Genomic DNA, 20,646 nt, shown 5'->3' with positions numbered 1-20,646 from the left:
ATGTGCCAGGCTCTGGGCTGAATGTGTTACACACTTTAATCTCATTTCGCTTTGCAACTCTAAGAAGACAGTTAATGCCCTCATCCCCATTTTACAGATGAGGACAATGAGGCCCAGAGAGGTTAAGTGACTTCCCCAAGGTCACACAGGCGGCAGTGCTGGATTTAAACTGGAAAGTTGGGAAGTACAACAGGTGCTTTTGTAAGTTGCTTAATGCTTCCGATCTTATAGACTGGGAAGCTGAGGTCAGAGGGGGAGGGGACTGTCCCACGCAGCAGGATATCAGAGAACGTGTATCCTCTGGTGGGAAAAAGCCCAGGTCTCCTCCTGCTTCACATATCTGCTGCAGAAAATGCACTCTGCCTTTTGTTAGTTTCACTCTGTGGCCCCCGATCTGGTTTAATTCTGAGTGTCACTGGCTAAGCAGTGTCACCTCTTGGAGCCTCAGTCTCCTCATATGTGAAATGGCACCACCACTCCCTGTGTGAGGTGAAAAGGGGCCGGGCGCAGTGGGGTGCAAGGGGTGAGCAGGCAGGTGATGCAGCGGAGCAGTTGATATTGTTACGATCACTCCATCAGCTTCCATACAGAATCCGAGGCACCGGCAGTAAGAACACTCGAGCAGGAGAGACTGGGATCCAGGGATACAGAGTCAATGGCGAAAACTAACTAGGGAAAGGGGAACATTACCCCACGAGGCTGGAGAAGAGAGCCGTCTGGCTTTGTCCGCAGCCTGGTAGTGCGGTTAAGCGGTGACCTTTGGAGTTAGAGTAAGTAGGCTCAAATCTCGGTCTCGCCCCTTACTTGGAATTTGGGCAAATTACCTCACCTCTCTAAGACTCCGTGTCCCCATCTGCAAAAGGGCACGAATAATAGTGATTGCCCCATAGGGTCATGGTGAAGGCAGCTTGCGCAGTCTTGGCTGGGAGTATGAGTGCTGTTCCTGAATCGGTGCGTGTTTGTCCAGCGCCGGATCTGGAGTCAGCAGGGCTGTCCTGGGGACTGAATGAGAGTAGGCCCAGATAGCTGGATGCCTTTGCTAAAAATCACACAGCCGCCCCGCTTCCTCCTCTTGTCAGAGTTTCCGTAGACCTGGCTAGAAAGGGGAGAAAATGGGGGCATAACTGGGCAAAGCCTTGGCTCGGTTTACAATCTAGAAAAATCTAGACTCTTACCCACCTAATACTTGATGGATACAGTCTTGAGTTAATACGCATATCTCATTTGTTCCTCACAACAGCGCTGTGAGGTATTGTGTTAGATCTTTAACACTTGAGCAAACTGAGGCTGGAAGGCGCTGGGAATAGAGCCCAAGGTCACACAGCGCTAGAGCATTAGGGCTGGGCAGATACCAGTGGTGTGGCCCAAGGAAGAACCTGAATGCCCACTCGCCCCCATAAGCAGGGAAACTGTGAGGTGCCGTTCCATCCCCGCTCCCTCCTGCTCGCAGTCGGGAAGGGCCACGTGGGAGCCCAGAGGTGCTCGGAGAATGGTTTCAATTTTCCGGCCGTGGTCTGACCACTCATGCTTTTGAAAATTAAAAACTAAATCTTGGCTTTGAACCCAGAGCAGAGACGTGGTATTCTGCTCTTGGAGCCCTGCCCTCTCACCCTCGTGAATTGGGGGTTCTGTGTTGTGAAGGAAACAACAGTTTCAGCTGCCAAAGAGTAGGTCATCCTCCCCGCAGCCCTTGAACCCAAGAGTGATTGCTGGGGGGCAAGAGCTGGGCGGCTCAGCCCTGACATTGATGAATTTGAAAGGAGGCCTTGACATTTCGGGGTCTTCCAGGAGCCCTGTTGAGGACCAGGATGGAGCTGTCTGCTGCGGGAAACTTGCCCATGGACGTGGACAGTGAGGTGCTTAGACAGATGAGAGTCTGCAGCAGGAGCTGGGGGAGTGCCAGGGATGGAGCTTCCACAGGGGCCGCCCCCATTTCTCACACTTTCTTCGTCTCCCGATCATCGTTTAAAGCCCAGCCCTGGCAGGCCTACCTCTGAGTAGCCCTTAGATCTGCTCACTCGCCCTCTCTGGGTCTCCTTGCCCCTGGTCTTGCTCTCTCCACATGGTAACTGTGCCAAGAGGAAGCTCCGCCTATACCTCTGTGTACAAAACCTTCAGGGGTGTCCCCTGCGTGAACCCAACACCCCTGAGGATCTGGCTGTGGCCTGGCTCTCTCTAGCCTCATCTTCTGCCACCATCTCCACTCCAGCCATGCCAAATCATGGGAAGTTCCCCCATATTTCATGATCTCTCCCAGCGCTTGGCCTTTGCGTCTTCTGCCCCTCTGCCTAGGACATTCTTCCCCACGCTTTGCCCAGCAAGGTCATGCTCCCCTGTCCCAACTCCACCCATCTTCCCGACCGTCTCCCTCAAGCTGGAAGTGGCCTGAGTGTCTCCCCCCATTGGACTAGGGCTTCCTTGAGGTCAAGGCCTAATCTTTCTGGGTTTTATGTCCCAGCTTCCCAGCTCCATGCACTTGTCAAATTATAATAAAATGAAAATAAATTTTTGTGTACCTCCCAGGACAGCAGGACAGATCTCATGGAGTTGAAAGTGCCAGAAATAGAAAATGAAGAAGAGAAAATTCACTTACCAGAGCTCTCTTTTAAGATCAGAATCCGATTGATACTTTTTTGTTCAGTAAATATTTCTTGAGCACATTCTGCATGGTTCAGGCTCGGTGCTGGGCTCTGGGCTAGGTGCGGTTTTGTCGGATGCTATAATGTAAGTTGCAAAAGAGACACGGCTTGCTGGGGGCATGGATGAGAAGGGGAGAGAGCATTAACATGGCAGTGAGCAAGTAAACGCTCACATTACAAACTGGGGTGAGGCACCAAAGGGCGAAGCCAGGGGCAGCGAGAGAGTGGATGGGCTGCTTGGACCACATGGCTGGCCTTGGGCTTGGTGTTTTCCTGAGATCCTTGGGAGAAACGCAGGTACGCCTCAACTTGGGAACACAAAAAGGAATGCTTTAAGCCTCCCCATGGGTGCTGGGTGCCAAGGCCAGGGAAGCTGCTCAGACCTCCACCAGGCCTGGGAGGCAGCCCAGCTTTGTGGCTTAAGAGCCCAGCTACATTTCATCACGTAAATAACAGTGACCTTGGATAACTCACCTGACCATCCTTCACCTCCCTTTCCTGAGCTATGTATAAAGGGGGAGATAGGAGGTAGGGCCTGCACGAGATTAAACGCGTTAATAAATACCAAGTACTTGAGCAGTGCCTGGCACATAGTCACAGTTCAATAGGCTTCAGCGATTACTGTTTCTATTATTAATCAATAAGCAGGCCTCAGGTGTTTGGGGACTTGCCCACATCTGGCCCGCAGAAGCAGTGCACGGGAAGGGGACAAGCCTCGAAGTCCTTCTTCTGACGCGTCCATCGCACTTTGCCACCAGAGCATCCAAGGCGCCCGTGGTCTGTTGGACCAGCAGCCGGTTCCCCAGGGAAAATCCTCGCCAAGATTTATTGGGCACACGGACAGGTGAATGTGTCTGTGTACTCCTTCCTTCCCTCCAGCCTTTCCACCGGGGAAGCTGGGGTGCCGTAATGGAAATCTGAGGTTTATATTCTCATTAAACTTGATGAGCAACCCGATCCTATCTGCGGCTAACGTCATGTCAGCCAGCCATCAAGCTCTAGGCCCGAACAAAACCAAAGAAGAAAAAGTGGTTTTTATTTAAAGCCCTTTTATTGTTTGTTTTCCCTACAGCAACTTTCCTCTGATTTAAAATCATGTGATTTCAGTGAAATATGATCCATATGTTTCTGGTTCATTTGCTGATCAACTAATGGTTATGAAAATGGCTTTGAAATGACAGCGTTTAGTAAAGTCCCAGCATCGTTCTTATTTACGCCGAGACATCAAATGGCTCTTGTGAAAGATTTTGTTACGTGGCTGAGGGGCCTTTCTGGTCAAATTTCTGTTTCCTTGTGAATTTGTGGTGGCTACTGCTGTTTCTGTTTCTCCTCCCTGCCCCCCTCCTCCTCTTTCTCTTCATATTTATTCCTGGCCTGGCCGCCATGGCTCAGCGGTTGAGCATCGACCTAGGAACCAGGAGGGCGAGGTTCGATTCCCCATCAGGGCACATGCCCGGGTTTCGGGCTCGATCCCCAGCAGGGGGCGTGCAGGAGGCAGCCGATCAATGACTCTCATCATTGATATTTCTGCCCCTCTCCCTTCCTCTCTCTGAAATCAATAAAAAAAACACAACCACATATATTTATTTCTGGTAGGGATTCATTAGAACCTGCATCCAGAAACTTAGTTGAGATTTAGACCCATCCTGATGAATAAATTCGCTTGTGAATTCACCCGAACAAACCCAAGTTGCCATCACACAAAACACCCGTGGCCTGGAACCCCGGGCAGGCTTCTCAGGTGAGGCCCATGGGAGCAAGTGGATCGTTCCAAGGATATTCAGGCTAAAAACAAAACTCTTAAGATTTCAAAACTCCGAATCAAATGGTCTAAGAATATTTTTTTGAGATATTTAAAGAGGGGGGAAAAAGCCTGGGGAAATCCGTTGAATTTTATCTGAGAAAATGTATTTGTTCAAAAGTGAAAAGTAAAGGGATCCAAGGTCAAGGACAGAGTTTCGTCTCCCTGTTTATTTTTATCCTGCGTTCTCCCCTCTCCCCACGTTGCAGCCTTTGCCAAGTGCGGTGGAATTTCCTCTCCGTCAGCCCTTCCCGGGCTGTCCTGTGGGCTCCCTGTCCCCACAGCGGTTCTGTCTCTCACCGGGACCTGAGCTGCCACACTCACCTCTTCCCGCTGGTCTCCTCCACCCTCTCCCTGGGGGGTCTTTCTAGACTGCAGATCAGAGTATGTCCCTCCGATGCTTAGACTCTGTCTGCAGTACCAGTTTGTGTTTCTGAGCATTTACTAAATACACTGGCTTAGCATGGATTTGCCTCATTTTGCCTCACTTTGGTTCTGTAAAGCCTGTGCCCCATTTCACAGATGGGGAGGCGGAGGTCAGAGAGAAAGAGTCACCCAAAGAGGAAGGGGCAGTGCAGGAGGTCCAGCCCCGAGCCCTTGCCCTGGACCACCAGGCTCTACCTCCCCGAGGTGCCTGCAGAAACAAGTTCACACTCCTGAGCAGGGACCCTCGGCCTGCAGGCCCTTGCCTGTCGCCTCCGAAGCCACATCTCCCACTCCCCTCCCACATCGGCTCTGGCCTCCAGCTATGCCAAATAGTCAGTTCACAAGTCCATGCCCAGCACAGGCTGATCCCTCTGGTAGGAAACACCCTACTCCTCACAGCCCCAGCCTGCCCAGCATGCTTCTGTTTGTCCCTCAGGACCAACCTCCCGGGGTCCCCTTCTGTGAACTTCCCTTGCCTGACTGACCTTGGGTGGCCACTGAGTGTCTTTGCCCACTCAGCATCCTCTGCCCCTTCTCCCTGTGCCAGCACCCCGATGGGGATACAGGGCGCTGGCTTCCCCCTTAGGCCTGGCCAATAGCCGATCAATGATCCCACCATGGCAATGGAGTGAGGGATTGGCACGTGACCCCAAAAAATCCAAAGACCGTCTATCCTGGGAATTTGGCTGAAGTCACAGTAAACGGTCACTGGGGTTGCTAACCATGCGGACCTTGTAGAGTGTGGCCCAGGTGTCTCACCTGTAGCGAGTGGAGTCTTCCTAAAGCTGAAGTCAGCATGGCCAAAAGCACAGCCTGAGGCAGGAGTGACTCCTGTTAACCTCCTTCAGGTCCTGGGGCCAGCCATGCCTGAAGCCAGTGCCGTGCTTTCTCAGGTATATGAGCCAATCGGTCTCTTTCTTTTCCCCTTAAGCTGTTTTGAGTTGGACTCCTGTCACTTGTCAATGAGTCATGAAGAGCACATTATCATCCAGGGTGACACCTGTCTCCCCTAGGCCACCTCAGGACCCCATGGACACATAGTCATTCCTAGTATCCTCACCCAACTGCAGTTTGTTCATTCACGTCTCTGCTCCTAGACTCGGAGCTTCTTGGGAACAAGAACTGTGCCTTCCTGAGCTCTGTGCTCTTGGCACAGGCGAAGGAGCAGCATTAAGTTGGCATTAAAGTCATGGACTTTGAAGTCAATCAGACCCGGGTTCGAGTCCCAGCTCTGCCACCTGCTGACAGTGCAGCCTTGGAGTTCCTTCCTCTGCCTCCTAGAGTCTCAGTTTCCCAAACGCTCATTATAAAGGGTCAGTAGAAAGGATAAGCGAGGAAATTTCTACCACCTGAGCCTAGTGCCTGGCCTCTAGTAGGCATTTAATAAGTGGTAGCTCTGATTATTAATGCGTGTTGGTCCAGCAGAGGCAGTCCTGTGAAAATCAGACAGTCCTGGCAGCGGTCAGTGGAGGGTGGGAACAGTTCTCACAAGCACACCCACTGTTACCCTAATTGTGACCGCATTGTTCTCAGGCACGTGGCGACTCAGGGCTGGGATAGGTCTTGGAGCGTGGGAGGCAATGGGCAGCTCCTCTCAGCCCTGCCCCTGAGGCCATGGCCGTTCTCAGGGCGGGAGTGGGCCTGGGAATGTGGGCAAAGGAGAACCTACCTTCCCAGGGCTCTCCTTCCAACCAGCCCCACACCCTCATCCCAGACTCAGTTTGGGGGTTCGTCACTCTGGGAGGAACCGTGCACGGCTAGAGCTCAGGTGGTGGAGTCAGGCAGTCCTGGGTTATAACCTTGGATCCCCACTTTTCTAGCTGTGTGACTCTAGGCAAGTTACTTACTCTCTCTGAACTTCTGTTTCCTCAACTTCAAAATGAGTTGTTTGGAAGAAAAATGAGATCATGTAATTTAAGGTCTTTAACCGGTGCCAACAAATGGTAACTATTATAATCAAGGATTAAAATAAAATCCATGAGGAGTCCAACTCTCTGCTGTCCTGGCACCCCGCCTGACTCTTGGGAGGGTGGCAGGAGCTTGGCCTCCAGAATGGGCCTGCGGGGGCCTGGGCTCAATGGGACACGATGGACAGACTCAGCCCTGCCCCACTAGGGCGCGGTTCAGGCCATGGGTGCTGGTGGCCAGACTCCAGCCTTTGAATCTGGCTCTCTTACTCACTTACTCCGCAAGTTACTCAACTTCCCCGGGCCTCAGTTGCCTCACCTCTAAAGTGGGGACAATAGTGGTATCTACCTCATTGGGCGGATTTTAGATTAAATGGCTAATACAAGCAATATACTTAGAACTGTGTCTGACCCACTGCAAATGCTCCATAAATATTATCTCTTAGTAATGCCTCAAATAATTTAGTGACTGCCTGTTGCATTAGGAGATCTTCCTCTCAAAAGCAATGGAGGAAAATGGGCTTTTCCTCAGTACATTTATAAATTGGGGCCATAATGATGCATAGCTACTAGTTTTAAAGCAGAAGTGACGAAGTTGTCTTCACTTGGCGAAGTGCAAGAAAGGCAAGTACCTAGAGCTCTAGGGCCAGGCTCCTGGCTGCCCTGGGACTCGTGGATCCAGGCCTCAAGAGAGTGGACTTTCCTTGTGGTCGGCCCAGAACAGCCCTGACCCCAGTTTCGGTTGCGTGGGTCTGGAAGAGGCTGGCACTCCGAGCGCCCCGCTTTCCCAGCCACAGTGGTGGACCGTGGCCGAGGCTCGGAAGTGACTGGTGCAGGGAGGGGCGTGTGACCCAGCAGGGCCTTTTGGGGGACTTTTCTTACTGCAGATGGCGGGGAAGAGCTGTCTTTTCTGCAAGAGGCAGGTGCCTGGGCCATGCTTCCAGCTTCGTGGGGGAGCTAACCTGAGGGAACTAAGCCAGGACAACAGGGAGAGGGAGAGGTGGTGGTGACAGGGGACAGAGAAGAGAGAAACCGGGAGTGGGTGGGGAAGGGTGGCAGGGAGACGGGAGGAGAGAAAGAAAGGACCCCAGGTCCTGAAGTCCCCCATGTCTCCTGATGGCCACTCCTTTCTGTGGCTCAGTTGCAGGAGCTAATGGACCCCCTGGGTTGTTTCAAGTGCCAGGTTTCACAGAATCTAATACGCCATCACTTATAAGATGCACGACTACTAAATGTACCAATGATCTGTCAGTGGATTGCAAGGCACTGAGTTGAAATGTAGGTCTGGAGGGAAGGGGATGGATGGCTTTGAAGAGACAAACGCGGTGGTTCAGCCGGGTCTTCTGCCCGTCACCAAAGAGACTCCAATTCGTTCATGTCCCTTTCTCTCCACTCTGGAAACTCGCCCTGGGCACCAAAGGGCTGTGGTGCCCCATCTCTTACAGGAGAGTTTTGAGAGGAGAAGGAGAGGAGGAAAGCAGCCCACCCACCCGTGGAAGTGGAAGAAAAGGTGCAGAAACGCTCCCATCTGAGAAGCAGCGAAGTCATGCGCTCTGGCCTGGGGCACACAAAGCAAAGTCTAAGGAAGCACCTACTGTGTGCCGGGGGGTGCTCACTTTCACATCAACCCATGAGAGAGCTGCAACTGTCCGGAGTTCACAAAAGAGGACAGCCAAGCCTGCTTAGGTTAACTCACTGGGCCAAGGTCAGCTAGGAGGGCACCACAGGCCAGAGACCCCAGCCCTTCCAACTTGGGGCATCCTTTCCCACTCGCTTGCAGCGCTCTGACTGCACATGTGTGGTCCCAATTATCTGTGACATTGTCAAACTAGACACGCTCCAGTGAGAAGAGAGAACAAAAGTGTTGCAGAGAAATGCTGTCCCTGAGTGACTGAAAACAGTGCTCACCTCCTGGCATTCTTAGAAACTGGAGCAGGGACAGAGGGCCAGGTATCAGCCCCTGATCTCTCCCCAGGTATAAAGAGAGGCTACAGGTCCCTGGAGGCATCCCTGGGATCCAGCTCTGGGCTGTAGTTGGCTTCACCATATGACCTTGGGCATATCATCTCCCTCCCTGGGCCTCAGTTTCCCTATCTGTAAAATGGCAGGAGCCAGGCTGGACCAGCTCCCCTTCAAGGGCTCTTCCAGGCCAAATATGAAGCTCCATTGCTAACTTGGCTTAAGTATTTTACAGTCTGTGAAGATCTTGCTTGATGCTCTGACCCAGCAGTTCTCAACCTATTTTTCCATCGGTGCACACGTAACAAGGTTGTCACATATGTGGCACTCTCCCATGCACAATTCCCATGGGCTACTTTCAAATTGTCTCCCTTTCCTTCCCACTCAAGAGAGCATATTAGAATGCAAATGAGAAAGAGCAATATTGTCATAGGGCTAACCTTGGACATACTCAAAGTTGTATGATTTTAACCCAAATCATTGGAAATATCGCTGCTTTGTTGTTAGCAAGTAATTACATTGCCAGGCTGCTCCCAACTGATTCTGACCCACAAGGTTGTCTAGACACAGCGGATCAAAGCCACACGGTAATGAGCCCCAGAGGACGCACCACTGGCTTCGGATTCACTTAAGGAGCTAAAGTAAATGGTATTTTAATAGTTGGTGTCAAAATTCCTTCTAAGAAGGGAATTGTATTTTAATGTGGATAGAACTGGGGGAGGTAGGATGCCGAGGGCCCTGGGGGTAGGCGGGGCTTCCAAGAGGAGAGCTGGGTTGTTCTGCACGGAGACAGCCCAGGAGGGAGGAGGGAGGAGGGAAAGGAGAGGAGAGCCAGCCAGGGAACGGAGGGCTCTGCTGTGTTGGGTGTCTCCCTGTCCTGTGAGTCCCAAACTTTCAGATACTCTCCTAGACCCCCTGTGTGTGTGTGTGTGTGTGTGTGTGTGTGTGTGTGTGTGTGTGTGTGAGACAAATTCAGTGAATGGGCTCTCAGACCACACACATACACTCACAGTACAGGAGCCGAGAAGCATTGTAGGTGATGGGCCCTCAAACTGCTGAAAAATTTGCAGAAACCTTAGATGGTCCTACACTACTCAAGCCCATGGGTTGGGGGCTTCAGGCAACCCCACCTAGACCCGCGGGGCTGCCAAGGCCCCATCCGACGTGGGTTTTCACCCATTTTGCTGACGAGGGCCCAAGCAGACATGTCAAAATTGAGCAAAGCTGGCTCATTCCTTCCGGGAGGTTCTGATTAGATATTTGTTCCCTTCATGTCTCATATCCCAAGTTCTTCCATCTTCTTCTCTTTCAAGTCCTAACTTATTCACCAGCTTCATAAATCCCTGGATAAATCTGGCATCTGCTCTTGCTCAACATTTATATATTTAGGTTTTTATTTCAAAATAATTTTGAATTTATAAAAGAGTTAAAAGGCAGTAAGAGAGTTCCCACATCTCCTTCCCCAGCTCCCCCTAATTTAACATCTTCCATAACATTTGTCTCAACTAAGAACTCTGATATGACACTTATCTAAACGACTCAGTGCATTGACTGTATTTGAATTTCACCAGTGTTTTCAGTTTGGTGAGATTGTTCGCTTTCTGTTCCAGACTCTAGCCAGAGACCATGTGAGATTTAGTCATCACGTCTCCTTGGTCCCTTCCAATCTGTGAAAACTCCTCAGTCTTTCTTGGTTTTCATGATCTTCAATACCATACACACTGACCCCATTTATACATTTATTCATTCATGCAATTGACCCATCACTCAACCACGTGGTTTCAGGCCCTGTGCCAGGCACTGGGAGCTCAGAAATGCATCCGGTGAGGCCCCTGATCTCAAGGAGCCCTCAGATCATTAAATGAGAGTGAGAAAAGCCACAGTAGAGGAAGGCACGGGTGGGGAGGGGGTGGAGAGCTGAACCCATGAGTGTAAACGGAGGGCTGGAGCTGTGGGTAAAGAGCTCCAGAGGGGCGGCCTGCCCTCGAGGGGACCTGTGATTACGGGTTTTGTAGTGAGGCATCACTACAGACTAGACAGGCAACAGTGTCCCGCGGCGCAGGAACACTCTTCAACAGCAGTGCGTGTGCCCATCTGACAGAGGGGTTGCAGGTGGAACTGTGTCCCCCCAAAAGATGGATTGAAGCCCTGATCCCTGGTACCTGTGAATGGGACCTTATTTGGAAATAGGGCCTTTGCAGATATAATCCAGTTAAAATGATGTCCTTGTAAAATGAGAGATATTTGGAGATAGACACATAGGGAGAATGTCATGTGACAATGAAGACAGAGATGAAAGACGTGTCTACAAACCAAGGAATGTCAAGGATTGCTGGCCACCAGCAGAAACTGGGAAGAGGCAAGGAAAGAGCTTTCTCTAAGGAACTTCAGAGAGAGACCCAGCCGACCTCTTGATTTTGGACTTCTGGCCTTCGGAAGTGTGAGATAATCAATTTCTGTTGTAGGCCACCCAGCCTGCAGTAGTTTTTACGGCGGCCCTAGGAAATGAACAGCAGTTCCCGCGTGGTCCCAGTGACCCTCACCTCTTGGTGTTCATGCCCTTGCATGATCCCTTCCCGCTGAGTGTGGGCTAGACCGGTGACTCGCTGCTAACCAACAAAACGTGGCCCAGTGCTGAATGCCACTGCTGAGTCCAGACTGTAAAAGACTATGGCTTTAGTCTCTCGCTCTCTTTCTCGTTCTCTCTCCCTCTCTCTACAGCTCTTGTTCGCTTGCTCTGATGAAGGAAGTTGCCATGTTGTGAACTGCCCTGTGGAGAGGTCCCGGGGTGAGGAACGGAGGGTGGACTCTGGTCACTCAGCCAGCAAGCTGCTGAGGCCCTCAGTCCGGCATCATGAGGACTAGAATCCTGCTGACAACCGCAGTCAAGCCTCCGCTCCCTAGCACCACAGAGTGAACCTGCACGACACCTAAATAAAAATGAGCAGCGAAGACACAGCTATTGCACACAACAAGCTCCCAGGTTGGTTCGGAGGCTCAGTTTCTCTAGATTGATGTCTCTGTGAGTCTCTTTGGCTTTATCCTCATGGTGGCAAGAAGGCTGCAGCATCTCCAGGAGTCACATCTTCATCAGCAGAGTCCAAAGTACAAAGGGGATGGGGGCATGAGAGGAAAGGCCATTTCCCCGAGGGCCCCTGTCTTCTGTCTTCCTGAAGAGCCCCTAGCAAACTTTCCCTTACATTTCATCGGCCAGAATCGTAGGTCCAATCCTAGACCAAGACTGGGTTAGAACGATCCTGACTCAACTTGGAGCCAGAACAAGCCCGGGATACTGTTTTCTGTGGAAGAAGGAAGAATGGCTGCTGAGGAGGAAACCAGCAGTATCTGCCGTAGGCATTTCGGTTGCTTCTGAAGTTTTTCACTGTGTAAATAACACTGCCCTAAATATGCTTTAGCATAAAGACTTTTCCACATTTAAAATGATCTCCTTGGTGAGGTGGTTGGAGACAGACAGACAGCTACACACAAATACACACATGCCTCAGAATTCCCTTAAACGCCGTGCTTTATTTGGGGAACCCGGGCCGGAGGCACCCAGTCGGAGGAGTTATCTGTCTCAATGCCCTTGACTTCGCCCTCCCTCCCCCAGGCCAGCTGGCTCTGCTCTCTGCTTTCGCACCTCACCTGGAGTGTGAGAGCGGCTGGCCGGGGTTAATGTTTTTTGACCGTGTGCCCAGGGACAGGCTATTATCAGTTGATACAGACGATCTGATTACTTCCATATTTTCCCATTTCTACTCTTGCTTTGGCTTATCCTTTGAATATTTTTTGAGCTCTAGTCTAGTCTAGTCAAAACACTCTTGCCAATCCCAACCTCAGAATGTGCAAAATCCAACGTTAACAATTTAACAAAACCTTAAGTCAACCAGTGGAACCTATTTTTTGACTAGCCACTTCTCTGGAAATCTTCCAGTGTGTGCTTTGATTAGTGACAGGATTAAGAACCCCCCCCCCCCACCGCTGTCCCCAAGGGGTTGTCCCAGGAATGAGGTTTAATGAACCCCAACCATTGGATTTCCAGAAGTGGAATTTGTTGGTCGACCTGCATAATAGCTGTTGGGCACTGTGTTAGTTAGGATAGGTATTGCTAGCTGCTATAATAGATTCTCTAAATCTCAGTGGCTTAACCCAATAGGATTTTATATCTTATGCATACAAAGTCTCAGCCGGGGTTCTTAAGCAGTTTTCCAGGTGGTGATTCAGGGACCCAGGCTCCTTCCATCTTGTTGTATCAGCTTCTTCTATGGCCCCAGATCCTCTCTATTCAGCCAGTGGAAGGGGAAAGAAAATACAAGATTATGCCTGGGAGGCCTATAAGTGCACTCATCACTTTTATTTGCCTTCCAGTAGCCAGAACTCACCTACGTGGCCCTATCAACACAAGAGAGGCAGGGAAGGTGATTTAGCTCTCTGTCCAGGAGGAAAGGAATGACCAGCCACCTTTGTCAGAAACACCTACCTGTCCAGGTGCTTTATGAAATACATTACCTTGTAAGGTGGCTATTATATCCATTTTACACATGAGAAAACTGAGGATCAGAGGGGTGAAGTGTCCTGCCCAAGGGTACATCACTAGTAAGTGTCAGAGCGAGAATGTCTTGTACAGTTTCTGCTTTGTACTTTCACCTGTCACATTTAGGTGTCAGGTCCACTTGGAATCCACCTTTGTATATGCTTTTGGGCAGGGGTCCAACTTTAATTTTTCTCCAATTTTCCCCACACAATATATTAGATTTTTTTTATAACACTGATGCTGTGGAAATTTGTTTTCAATGGGTGAGGCCAATTACCAATCCCACCCCCTGTGCATTCGTGTGTTTGTTTCTCACCTTCTTCAACACTAGCTATTATTATTATTTTTTAAATCGATGGTATTTGATGGTAGAAAGGGAGTAACTCTCAGGTGGCCGCCGAGATTGCTTCTCCCTATTTACTCCCAAGCACACTTCTTCATTTGTGAATTAGGTAGCTGAATTCTTTGTTCATTCTCGGAGGGTCTGGATAACTTTCTGGCCTCTCCCGCACACGGATGCGTGCGTATAGTACAGGCTACGATGCTGTCGCCTGTCGTTTCTGCTGCCCTTCTTTTTTATGTACAGATGTGCTAAATTCTTCTGCACTCAATTCTGTCCATCTCTTTCTTTGTGATCTTTTCTGATGCTTCTAAGTTTAACCAGCCTTTTCTCCCCAGAGGTCTGATAAATATTCAAGTCTTTCCCCCTCAATGGTTTGATTTTTTTTAAAAAAAATATTCAATTCTTTAATGCATCTGGAATGAATTTTGGTGTACAGACTGATACAGAAGGTCTAACTGCAGGTTTATAATTTGCAAGAGAGGGAGGCCTCATTCACACATCCAAGTTCCCTTCTCCCCCACCCCGAGCTGCTTCTCCCTTCTCCAGGCCAAACAGAAGCAAAGGTGCCGTAAGTGACAGGAAAGCGTGCCAGGCTGTGACCATGTCCTCCTAATAAAAGAGATTAATATTGGTGTTGGGCATAATTGAACATTTATTAATAGTAGTTTTCTGTGCTTCACTCAAATTGTGACACTGAAGTTGGTCATCAGACATCTCCATGAGATAGAAATTATTACCCTATTTTACAGATGAGGAAAACTGAGGCCTAAGTTACTTGCCCGAGGTAACACATTAGGGTGACTGTAATTTTTTCTTCATGAGCCTTACTTTCTCTGGTTACTCATGACCTTGCCTTCTAGTTCTTAATCTAAAATGTACTCATTTTCTAGAAATGAAGGTGATGTGACTTAGGTGAATTCGCTTTAAAAAAACACCCCAACCTTGAAATATTCCAGAGTTTCCAAAGTAGAAAAGATACAAAAGAGGATCTAGAAACTCCCAAGGGAGGTTGACACTGTCCAGATGACCAAGAACCATTGCTGCCTTGGTCAGCGTGAATCGAGAACCCATTCGCGTCTGAATGACTGCGTGATGGCCAGAGATCTGGCCTGGAACAAGGAGCCTCGTTTATTGGCCTGCCTGTGTTAGGAAGGTTTTCATTTTTGTGAACTTGGAAGAATCCCCAGAGAAGGGAGGGAAAGGAGCACTGAGCAGAAAGGAGGTGGGAACAAAGAATAAATACCAAATCCCCACTAGGAGGCCCGCCAGCGCAGCGCATCACCTCTGCGGCCTCGGCGTCCCCTAACGCGGAGCTGATGACAACCTCTCTCCGCCGACCTACCCGGGCGGAGCAGACGCGGGCGGGCCACGCGCCTGGCCCGAGGGCCGAGCTGTCCCCGCCTTCTCCCAGGTCATTCCCACAGTGGCCCTGCAAGAAGAGCAGACTGTCAGGGTTCGAAAGCAGAACAGAAAAGCCCCCTGAATCAAAGAGAAGAAAGATGCTGGACAGGGAGGGGAAAGACAGTTTCCTTTGCGGTCAAGGTTTTCTATAACAAGGTGTGTTACTTTGATCCTCTGAACCCCTGGGTCAGCTTGGTGCTGTGGCCCGAAGGCCGAGAGAACCAGCTCCAGTCCTCACAGGCCTCCGCTCCAGGTCTCCTTGACTACAAAGGCCGGGGGACCCAGGAACACGGGGTGAATCTCCACCGCACCCCAGGCAGCAAGGACCAGGGAGCGGGAGGGCCTTCTCCCTCAGCAAGGAGACATGGGGAGGCCATGGCCTTCCAAGCCAGAAGTGATCAGCCCCTCGGAAGGGTGGACACAGGAAGTGAAGACGCAGTTCAGACCCTGGAGAAAGGTCAGGGAAAGGCGCCTTCTAGGTCAGCAATGTCCTGATTCAGTCAATTAAATATAGCCAGCATTAGGCCATTTTCACTTGGCAAGCTGGTTGAAGGCAGGTTTCTAGAACAAACAGCCAAACCCTGGCGGTTGTGGCGCAGTTGGTTCTCCCATGCACCCAAAGGTCACCGGTTCGATTCCCGGTCAGGGAACATGCCTGGGTTGCTGATCGATCCCAATAGGGGGCGTGCAGGAGGCAGCCAGTCGACGCTTCACTCTCATATCGATGTTTCTCTCGCTCTCGCTCTCCCTTTCCCATTCCCTCTCTGTAAAGTCAATTTAAAAAACATACTTAAAAAGGAAAAAAAAGAAAAAACAGCCGAGCCATTTCTCCGTAAGCTATAATAGGATCCCAGTTTCATGTATTTAGGTTTAAACGGGTTCGAGTGTTATTAAAACCTTCTGAATGGGTGGTGGCCGCAGCCGGGGGTACAGGTACAAAGCCCAGGATGGAGACAGAGCAAGTCTGGATTCTGGGACAGCTGGCCTCAGCCAAGAACATCTCCCTGCCTGGAATAGTTGTAAACGCGAGGGAGTACTTTATGGTTTGTCTGTTTGTTTGCCAATTTCAAAGCAATCTCCATGTAGAAAGTTTGAAAAACACATAGAAGTAGAAAGAAATAGGGAAAAATCACCCATAATCCTATCAGCCAGTAATAACTACTTTACAATGTGATCTTTTTCTCTCTGAAGTTTCTTTCTGGGCTTTGACTTTTTAAATAAATGTGATACCTGGCTCCAGACCTATCTGCTTCCCAGACTGGATGAGATGTGGCCCGTCACATCTTGCAAAACACACATTTCTAATTATAAAATGCAATATGCTCATTAGAGAGCATCTAAAAATTTCCAAAAATGAATGAAGAAAATTAAATTAGAATCCCACTACACAGAGAATTAACAAGGGGGTAATTTTCCTTCCTGTCTTCTTTCTTTGCATTTTTTAAAGTATTAGCATATATTTTATCTAATTTTGCATTCCACATTCTTCATATTCTAACATAAACAGTGGGTATTAGACTTATTGAGGGGTCACTAAATCCCTCCAAATCCAAAAAAACACATTCTATCATAAACATTTTCTCATGCAATTACACATTTTCCATAAACACTTATCTTTCAAGGCTACATAATATTCCTTGGTGTGATTATCACGTAACTCATTTAACTATTTCTTGTATGACGAACGTCTGATTTTTTGTGATTCTTTTTTGAAAATCTTTGCCCAGAGCTCTTTTATTTCTTTGGGACTGAGTCTTTCAAGCTGACTCACTGAGCGCAAGAGTATGGATTTTCTGAATGTTGCCATGCAATCCTTTGGAAAGTTCACAGCCAGAGCCGTGTAGGGGAGTAAGTCCCCCCTTCACCATAGTCTTGAGAGCTCTGCCCATTTTACTTTGTAGAAACCTATTGCTAATTGAATAGGTGAATTATTATTCCTGAGCTAGGCTCAAATAGCTAGTGCCTTTACTGGGCATGGCTTGCAACATTAATGCTTGACTCAGTTTCCCCATTCTTATCATGACAAGTGTTCCTTAAATTCGGAGGATGATTTCAACTTCTCAAAATGGGAACTACCGCTTAAAATTCTAATTTCAGCTCTTCAAGCCTCAGTTTCCTCATCTGTAGCTTAGAAAATCATTGTGATGATTAAAAACAAAAACAGAACCATAACAACAAAAACGTGAATCTCTTAGCACCAGGCCTGGCCCAGAGCCGATGCCCCTGGGAATATTATTACCTTCTTTCCTCTCTGCCTTTATCTTGAACTTGGAAGCCACTTGGAAAGTAGCATGAAAACACCAGGTTTCCAGTTGAGGAAACTAAAGTTCAGAGAAGCCAAGTGACTTGTCTAAAGTCGTGATGGCTGGTAAATGACAGCGTGAGGTCCAGGCCACCGTCTCAAAGAGGGGTTCCCCCGGGGCAGCCGCAGGGCTGTGGTCTACACATGTGTTTTGTTTGCCCACAAAACCAAAGTAAGAAGACAGGAGAGAATCAGATAAAGGCAACACTTAAAAGGAGCTTTCGCATGCAGCTATGACTCCTGGTTTCTCTGGAGCAATCATTAGACCTGGTGGCCGAGTTGCGTGGTGGCTGGGCCACCACCTCCAACCCATCAGGGCCGCACTGGGCACGTGCAGGCTGCCAGCTCCGGCTGGATCTCGGAGCCCGGAGCCTGTGACCCCGGCCCCGGCCCACGCTCACGCTGGACCCCGGGCTCCCGGCTCACCCGGGCTGCGTGCGGGACGGTGGGGGCCCAACTCGGCCAGGATTGCCCACCGCCCGGGTCTCGCCGCGGTCCAGGAATGTGCACATACGTGGTTCTCCGCCCAGCCGCATTCATGCGGGGTGAGCTCACCCTGGCCCGCTGCCTCCTTCCCCCAATCTCTCCAATTAAAAACATATTACCTTCCCGCTCCGCCCGGAGCAGCCCTGGGCCGCAGCTTTATTTTATAAACACATTTAGACAAGTTCAAAAAGGAATGATTCATGCTGGACCCGAGCGCTCCTAAAGGCGAGCGCTGCGAGCATTTCACAGGGAAAGCATCCTGAGCGGGACCAGGCCTGGCCCTCGGGGGGTATCATCTCTCCGGCTCCAAGGCCGGGATTACCTGGCCGCAGCTGGAAGGACTTACCCACAAGGCCACCTTTTGGCACCCCCAGCCAGGGTCTTCGCCCAGACCCAGCCACCACTGGGCTCTTGGAAGAGAAGGGTGCAGGCCCAGCCCCTCCCCCGCCAGGAGGCCTTCTCTGACCTCCCCACTCACTCCCCTATCCCCCCTTCCCGCTCCTCCTCTCCTCCTCCCTCCTATGTGACCCTGTCCCCAGCAGGCCTCCAGGCTCACCTTCCCACCCTGGATTTGAATTCCCTCCTTCCCTAGAGGGTGGGCCCCATGCGTCTCCCCACCATTAGCTCCGTTCTGGGCACAGGGAGCCACAAGAGGCAGGTGCCAGAGTAACAGCACCAGTAATGAGGAGGCTGTTGAGTAGCGAGCTGCTGAGTAGAGAGTGTTGACTGAATGCCAGGCGGTACTTACTTAGTAATTTACGTATATTCTTTCATTTAATTCTCGCAAGGACTCAGTGAAGTAGGTGCTGTTTGTTATATACCCATTTTCACAGATGAGGAAACTGAGGATTAGGTTTCAAATGAACTCTACCCATAAGACTCTGTCTTAGTTGTCAAAACTGAAGGACCCTTGTCGCCTGATTTTACAGATAGAGAAACCAAGGCCCCCAGAGAAAGAGGGACTTCCCAGGATGGCTTGAGGATGGAGCAACCTTAGCAAGAGCCCTGGCTGCCAGCCCCGGGCTTCAAGCATGACACATAGGAGGGGTTTGCTGAAATTTCCCTGAATGAATGAATGTCATATGAGTGTTTTTATGGAACTCTCCTGCTTGGACCATGATTACCATGACCGTATCTTACTCATATCTGAGTCCTCAGTGACCAGCTGTAGACCCATGGTCATCGATCAATATCTGTTCAATCAGTCTCTTATTGTGCCTTTAGCCACCGCAGCTTAACCCTTAATTCCTATTTTGTGGTTCCTGGGTTTTAGTTTGCTCTCCCCGCCTGGAGGGTAGGGATTGGATCCCCTCCCTCCCGTTAGCGGAGGCTGTGCGTCACATGCCAACAGTGGCGTGCCAACAGACTTGGCTCCAAGGAGCTGATTTCTTTTTTATTCTCCTGGTCTCCTAGTATCTTGGCCCATTTCATCTTGATTCCTATACCTGACAGTCTGGTTCATGGACAATTTGAGATACAGTAAGGTCAATAAGTTAAAAAATATTTTTGATTCTAAGTAGCTTTTTTTTTAAATTGAGAAGGCTGTTCAAGGGGCCTCAGAGGATTCAAAGAGGAATGAAGGACTGAGTTTCAGGAAGGGAGGACCCGGCAGCCGCGGGCCCTCAATGTTTGGAGCCTTTTCCTCATAGCATCATCTTCATGTGGCTCGGCGCCGGCGACTGCCAGCCTCTGCACTTCCAACACTACCAGCTCAGTTCCAGCTCCGAATTCATGGGGAACCTGGCAGGGCCCAGTGGAAGGAAAGGCAGAGCAAGGGGACTGACTCAAGGCAGTAGGGAGGGGTGGAGACTGAGGCATATCAGAAATTGCCTGCCTTCCAGAGGGTGCAGCCACTATCCCCTGTCCGTGTGCCACCCCACAGGAATGCGCAGTCTATGTTGCCAGCTTTTTGGGGTTTCAAGGAAAAGTTAGAAACCCAGATTTTCATATGAAATGTTATATTTTAAATATTGGCAATTAATTCAAACTTGAAAAATTAATAAGATCAAGTGAATGAGAAGACTGAATGAGAAGCCATAGACTGGGAAAAAACATATTTGCAAAAGACATGTCTGATAAAGAACTCTAATCACTCAACAATAAGAAAATGCACAACCCAATTAAAAAATGGAGAAACACCTGAACAGGCACCTCACCAAAGATGATACACAGTTTTGCTGTGAACCTAAAATGGCTCAAAAAATAATAAAGTCTATTAATTTTTAAAAATTAATGACAACCTGCCTGTGGGGCTAGGTTCAGCCGGAGAGCCCACAGGCTGCCAGCATGTAGCCCTGTGAACCTGACATCACCTTCTCAAGCTCAACACCAATTGGTTTCATCTTTGTACCAAGCTCACGTTTTAGATACGAATGTTCTCACACTCCCAGGTTGTGATCACCATTAGAGATGCCCGTACCTGCCCATCAGATGTCCAGATTGGCACAAAATGACAAAAGTGGCCGCAAGGGGGTGAAATGGTTCTAGGCACAGCCCAGGCACCCAGCCTGGGGTTCAGTGGGTGTCCTTAGGCTCTCTGGAATAAAGACTAGTTTGAGGCTTCATATCACCCTCTCGAACCCTGCAGCTGGAATGTCTGCAGCAATTAAAGCAGCAAGAGCATGGCGAGGAGGGACACCTGGGTTGAGCAGCGACAATCTCCCTTAGTCCCAGGTGTGGAGATGGAGGCCTGCTCCTGCTGCCTGGAGCCTTGTGGAGGGAGTGGTTGGAAGGTTTTGTAGGATCCCGAGCAGAGACCAACCAATTCCATCCCCCAACGCCTGAGTTCCTTCTGCCTGGGTCTCAAAATCACACCAACACACGACTTCAGCCGTGTGGTCAAGGTCAA

Source organism: Miniopterus natalensis, chromosome 4 (genome assembly GCF_054644295.1).
Source record: "Miniopterus natalensis isolate mMinNat1 chromosome 4, mMinNat1.hap1, whole genome shotgun sequence".
Classification (NCBI taxonomy): domain Eukaryota; kingdom Metazoa; phylum Chordata; class Mammalia; order Chiroptera; family Miniopteridae; genus Miniopterus; species Miniopterus natalensis.
Note: the sequence above shows the minus strand (reverse complement) of the source record.